Source organism: Bubalus bubalis, chromosome 23, assembly GCF_019923935.1.
Source record: "Bubalus bubalis isolate 160015118507 breed Murrah chromosome 23, NDDB_SH_1, whole genome shotgun sequence".
NCBI lineage: Eukaryota > Metazoa > Chordata > Mammalia > Artiodactyla > Bovidae > Bubalus > Bubalus bubalis.
Window position 1 is genome coordinate 10,185,401 of NC_059179.1, and position 6,494 is coordinate 10,191,894.

Below are 6,494 nucleotides of genomic sequence, written 5' to 3' on the forward strand. Positions count from 1 at the left end.
AAACCTTCTGGAGCTAGTAGTCTTTGTGGTTTATTTTTGATTGTTGAGTTAATTTTTTCCCCTTACTGGTCATAGATTTATTCAGTGTCAGTTTCTTCTCATTTATTTCCATAATTTATGCTTTCTAAAAATTGTATAGTATACCAATATTTCAAATACATTGGTCTGCAAATGTTCATGTCATTCCCTTATGATTTTTAAATATTTACTTTTTCTGCTTCAGTGTCCCTTTTCATATCTAGCACTGTTTATTTCTGCCTCTTAAAAAAAAAATCAGTCATGCAGGAGTTTGTCTATTTAATTACTTTTTTGGAACAACCGGCTTTTCATTCTGTTGATCAGGTGACCGACCATTCATTCTTGACAGTACCACAAGAGTGATTTTTTGGAAACTCAAGTCCACTTTCGAAAACCCATCAGTGGCTCACCACACCACATCCAAGGCCCGGCCTCCCAACTACTTCAGCAGTTCATCTCTCCACGCTTAGCCCGTCTGCTCTCCCCTCTAGCAATATCAGATTCCTTCTGGGCCCCAAAATGTCAGCTCATTTCATGCTCTGTGCCTTTGTACAGACTTTGCTTTTTTCTTCCATTATCCACTTAGTCAAAATCTTTAAATTCCAGCTCAAGTTTTCCTCCTTGTGAAGCTTTTCCTGACCCATTCGTCCTCTCTTTAGGTAATTACATACCTCTCTTTTTTGTGCCTGACACATGTTCATGTTTTTCAACTACCATCCTGTTTTGTTTGTGTGTCTGCCTCTACTTCTGGACCACAAGATACCCTGCGGGCAGGTGCAGCCCATTTGTCATCTTGATTATTAACTAGCACTGTTATTTTAATACCCCCATGTCTTTTCCTTCATCAAAATGAAAGATAAAAAAATTGAGAAAATAGGATGCTATGTCTTTTCCCTCTATTTTAAGAAAGGTCAGCAGCCACACCCTTCAAAGAAGAAACTAACTGAATTAGCTTCACTCTTCCTGCTTTGTCAACATGCACTCAGCACTGAACACCCTGTGTGCTAATATCTTTAACTTTCCAACTTTTCAAACCACTATTTTCCTCTTATAAGAGCCAAACTATTTTATGTCTGGACATCTCCATGCACTTCAAATATCAAGGGTACATATTGTCTTCCTCACAGAGTTTATTTATAAACCTGCATACTATTCATGAAAAAGAATGCTAGCATTTCATGACCAGCCCCACTACTTTCAGATGTAGGCAAACTATTGCAAGTAGGTAATTTAAAGAAAGCTCTGTTTTATCTCCCATGGTAGCTCAGATGGTAAAGAATTTGCCTGCAATGCAGGGAACCCGGGTTTGGTCCCTGGGTCAGGAAGATTCTCTGGAAAAGAACATGGCAACCCACTCCAGTATTCTTGCCTGAAGAATCTCATGGACAGAGAAGCCTAGTGGGATACAGTCCATGGGGGGTCACAAAGAGTCAGACACTTCTGAGCAACAACACTTAACTCTGTTTTAGCTCATAGTTTTTCTCATCTAGAAATTTACACTTTACAACAATCAACCTAGACATGAATACACAAAAGACACGTGGTTGTGAAACATGGAAGTCGGAAACCTAAAATTGAATCCTAGACACTTACACATCAAGTCAAAAACTTTAATCAGCGTTAGCCCCATCAGTAATATAGTGGCCATCATACTTACCAGGTACTGGTGAGGGTTAAATCACATAGCACAAGGAAAATGCCTTCCTCAGTGCCAGCTCCACAGCACATCAACACTCACCATTTTTAAACTGGCATGATAAAACAGAATCACCAGGATACTTACTGTTCACATGACAATTTCATATTTACAGCATTATTACCAAGGCATTCAACCTAATTAAAGAAAATCCTACTTTGCTTGAGGCTCTGTTTGCTTTCTGAACTTTTTGGCCTGGAGCAATCGTTTTTGTTAATCCATTTTACTTTCATTGTTTTAGTCAAAGGACAATTAATCAGACACTGGGATTTGGGAGTCTTGAGTCCCATTTTGAGCATGCACAGTCTGGTGACCTTGAACAATCAATGGAATGATGCTCTTTTGTGAACAATTTTTCTGCCTTGCCCCGAAGGCAAAGCATTCGTCCCATCCCTCCTTTCTGCCTGCTCAGCACTAGCTTGGCAATGCTCGTTACCCCAAATCAGGACATCGATGTTTTAATTCACAAGAAAATTCAATTCATGGAATATCTCTATCCCTCTTTGAACTGTGGGGGAAAGGCAAGTGACCAAGCCTGAACGTTCAGTGGAAAGCCTTGGCCAGTATCCCTTTAAAGTTACAGCCTTTCCACAAGGCCAGCCGCCCTTAAACTGACACCTCATTTTACTGCTGGAAAGAAAACCTTTTCTGCACTCCATACCTCCACCTGAACTGCCCGGTAATTGCCAGTCATTTTGTTTCTCCAATCACCCTCGACAGCTACATGCACATCATCCGACCGTTCGCTGTCTAAATCAGAGGGCTGAGGAAAAGTCGCTGTGGGAAGCGCGCAGAGCCAGCAGCTGCATTGGGCCCGGCCAGCTGAACTTCAGCCTGCTCCTTGGCTCAGCCCCAGGACTGATAAAGCCTCTGCTAAGCTTTAGATTTCCCAGGCTTTTGCGAGCGAAAGGAACGACCGCTTTCGCCTGTCTTGATGGCCTCTCTGCGTTCTTTGGGCCTCTTAACTCCCGTCTTGGGCAGGAAGAGAGCGAGGGGGACCCCGTCTGGGGTCCACATGCTTCCAGCCTCCTCCAAGTTGTCCAGCGAAGGCCGACCTACATTCCCGTGACACTTGGCAGATTAGAGTAGGACAGAACTGCCTGGGGAGCCGCCCACCTCTCCTCCTCCTCCTTCCTCAGCCCTGAAGGCGACCAGATCTGTACACGAAGTCCTCTCTTGTCAACCCGATGGCATGACAGGGCCCCGGGGTTGGGGGTGGGGTTTATTTAGGAGAGCCCCCTCAAAGCCTGAGCCTCAGGGTCATCCCACACTGTCTCTCCTCCAGGGAGCATAGCACTAACCAGGAGGGTGCAGAAAAGTCCACCTCTTGAATTTGTTCAAAATGATTGTCTTCCAGCCATTGTTTTTGGACCGAACTGCTGCGTTTCTTTAGAGTGGGCAGATGGCAGGATTCTGGAGGTGTAAAACAGCTACAAAAAACAAGATGATTCAAACAGAAGGAATATGTATAAACCCTGCTGGATCATCCTGATATTAATCAGGAGAATCGGCTTTTTTTCTTTTCTTTTTTTTTTGGTTTTCTTTCCAGGATGTTTAAAGTTTTTAGGCTTTCCACGCTGCACCCCCGCTCTTTTTAAAAAAGAACACTATGTATAAATCGGCCACTTTTAGGGCTTTGGCTGGGAATGCTGGTGTCGTTTTTTGTCTTCAGCTTATTTTGAGGACGAGCCCAGTTGAAAGATCTTAGAATAAGACCACTCACTTTGAGTGGACGGAGGAAAGTGAAAATGGAACCCCTAGAGAGGCAAGCTGAGCAAAGCTGGGCAGCCAGGGCTGATGCCATCCAAAATACAGGAACCGTGCCTGAAAGAGATAATTTCAAGTTGAGCTGTGGTTTACCACAGTGTCCTCGTGATCAGTTGAGTGGTCAGATGTCAGGGGTGACTGAAAATAAGTTCATTTTCCCACAGTGAAAGGAAAAAAAAGAACAGCTTTACGCCAACGAAACCCACACATGCACATTTCAGAGTTTGGTTGGCGCAGAAAATGTACCATCATCCTTGTGACTTTGTGGAGGAAAGCTGAAGAAGAAACAACAGCTACTTGTTTTTGATTAGCCTAACAGTTTATCCACCCTACTCCCTCTTTATTTTCCCCTAATGATCACAAGTCACCTTTCATGGTGTCATTGCTTGATTCCAACATTGGTTTGATTCCAAAGATCTTCTGGGAGCGAGGGTTATGCCTTTATGTCATGACATTGCTGGAGGGGAGAAGAGGAGTCACAGACTGATCTCAGATGGAAGGGTTTGAAATCGCGGGTGGCCAGAACTTCCTCCTTCTACCTCTGGTGCAGTCTGGTTTTAGGGCAGCTGCATGCCTAAAAGGTATCTTTTCCCACTGGGTGTGAGCAGGAGGACTCTGGGAATCAAAGCGTTAAAGTGTCATCTGCAATGGGAAAATGGCTTAACCGCAAATGCATCCTGTGCTGGCCTAGTTATGTGTTACTGTGTGTGTGTACTTTTTTTTTTTTTTCCATTTCAAAACTCTTGTCTTTCATGAACTCATATCCTAAAATGTCTCCTTTCTAATTTAGTGCGAGGGATTCCATCCATGACTCACCACTCAGAACAGGGTGCTTTGCCTCATCATGTCTGCCAGAGAAGCACTGAATACCTCAAAGGTGAAAACCCAGAGCATCAAATCACTGATTGGAAGACCAAAGGCTTGATTCGGAAATCCTAGACCAGGCAACCGGAAATCCCACTGTCCTAGTGCCTTTCTTGCTTTTTGTCTTTTTGTTCCTAATGTCTCCTGACCTGATCTCCCCAATCTCATTGAACCCCGCAGCACCTTGAGCAATTCAGTGGCTGTAAAATCCACTGCCGACTTTGTTTTGGCTGCAATTGCAACCCACATAGGGGAGAATTAAGCTAAGACATCACAGGGCTAATAGTGCGCCTCTGTGCAGTGGTAGCAGATCAGTAGAAAAAGGTGACATCATGGTTATTCCAGAACTTCGGGTCTGCAGTGCAAAGCGGCTTCCCCGCTGTACATCAGAGTCAGAACCTGGATTGGAGACAAAAACAGCTCTCTCTTTTCATAAATATCTGCTCTGGAGCTCAAAAAATATTCTGAGTGCAATGGTTCAGAAATGGTCTCTTTCCTTGGAGACCCATCTGATTTTCCAAATCCAATCACAAACTTTTTAATAGCATGTCATGAACCTCTCAGCTCATTATTCCTCTTCAAAGCCCTCTGGTTTGCCAGCTTAGAGGCTGTGAAGTGTTGTTTGATGATGTGCTGTACCATAAATAAACGCACAGTACATGCTAAAATCCATCCTTCACTACTCTGGCTTTCCCACCAGGAATACTGCCATATAATCAAGGATGTGTGATTTGTAGCAATTGCTATAGATTGTTTTTTTTTTTTTTTTTTTAAAAAAACACATTCAGTCTGTAATGTAAGTAATAGAACAGATCTATCACATTTATCTAAATCCCATTTTTCTCTCTTCCTGTTCCTGCCCCTCTCTTCCTCTTATGTTTAGGACATTGGAAGAGGGAGGCATTTAGACAGCCCCCTTCCCCTCAAACTAGCAATCACAGTTTTAACCATTCCCTTACTGCAGGAAATCAACACATTGGATAATTTACCATGTCTCTAATGCCCAGTGTTCTCTCTGATGTTTTGAAGTTGTGAGCAGACAACCATTTCACATGTGTAACCAGCCATGAAGGTTGTAGAATCCAGAGTGGAGGTTACTCTTATAATCAAATAAAGCTCACACAAGCTAATCTGACATGTGTTTTGACTAATTTTTTTATTGTATGGTAATTAGGCAAAAATGGTAAGCAGTTGACCCAAATAACTGTCTGTTGTATTGTTTTGTTGCAAATAATGGTGAGATTAAGATGGTTTGAGGTGGGGCGGGGGCAGGGACATAGAAACACACGAATCCTATTCTTAATTAGACTTCTTTCCCTGCAGTCATGGAGGGAAATATACAAGGAGAGAACAAGGGTGTGCAAAAGATCTTTTTATTCATACCCAGGGCTTGGACACAAACTGATTGCATGACCCAATGAAGCATCGCTAGAACAAATGCCTTGGCTTGGGCTCCATGCTGTCCCAGGACTAGGACCCAAACAGTCCAGGTCTTGCTACCAAATTTAGGCCTGCTGACTGGCAGCAATGGCATCACCTGGGATCTTGTTAGAAATGTAGACTCGTGTAACTATCCCCCCACACCCCTACTCCTCAACCCTCCATAGCCAAAACATGGATTATAACCAGATCGTCACTGATTTTTACACAAATTCAAGTCAAAGAAGCACAGACCCAATTTATTCTGTCCTTCTCTAGATCAGTGGTTCTCAAAGTGTGGTTCATGGGTCAGCAACATCATTGACACCTGGAAACTTGTCAGGCATACACATTTCCTAGGCCCTAACAGAGACCTACTGAACCAGAAACAGAGGGCCCTGCCTAACATTCCATGGTTTAAAAGGCCCTTTGGGTAACTCTGAGGTCATTGAAACTTGAGAACCACTACTCTAGGTCAAGAGTTCTCAAGCTTTCATATGCACTCAATCACTTAGGGACTTTGAAACCTCCTGATGCTCAGGCTGAATCAGAATTCAGAATCTCTAGCACTGAGTGCCTGGCATTAGTAGTTTTTAAAACTCCTCCAGTCATTCTAAGGGGCTTCCCAGGTGGCTCAGTGGGTAAAGAATCCATCCGCAATGCAAGCGACACAGGACATGCAGATTCTATCTCTGGGTCAGGAAGATCTCTTGGAGGAGGGCATGGCAAC

At 43.4% G+C, this 6,494-nt stretch overlaps 1 long non-coding RNA gene across 1 annotated transcript; it reads right to left on the reverse strand.

Annotated features, from left to right (window-relative positions):
• Positions 1 to 215: 215 nt before the first annotated feature.
• LOC123331402 lies at positions 216 to 4,756 on the reverse strand. Its single transcript, XR_006548025.2, has 2 exons — positions 3,850 to 4,756; positions 216 to 3,538 (listed from the first exon to the last, which is right to left on the reverse strand). It is a non-coding gene; the product is annotated as an uncharacterized LOC123331402 (long non-coding RNA).
• Positions 4,757 to 6,494: the final 1,738 nt, after the last annotated feature.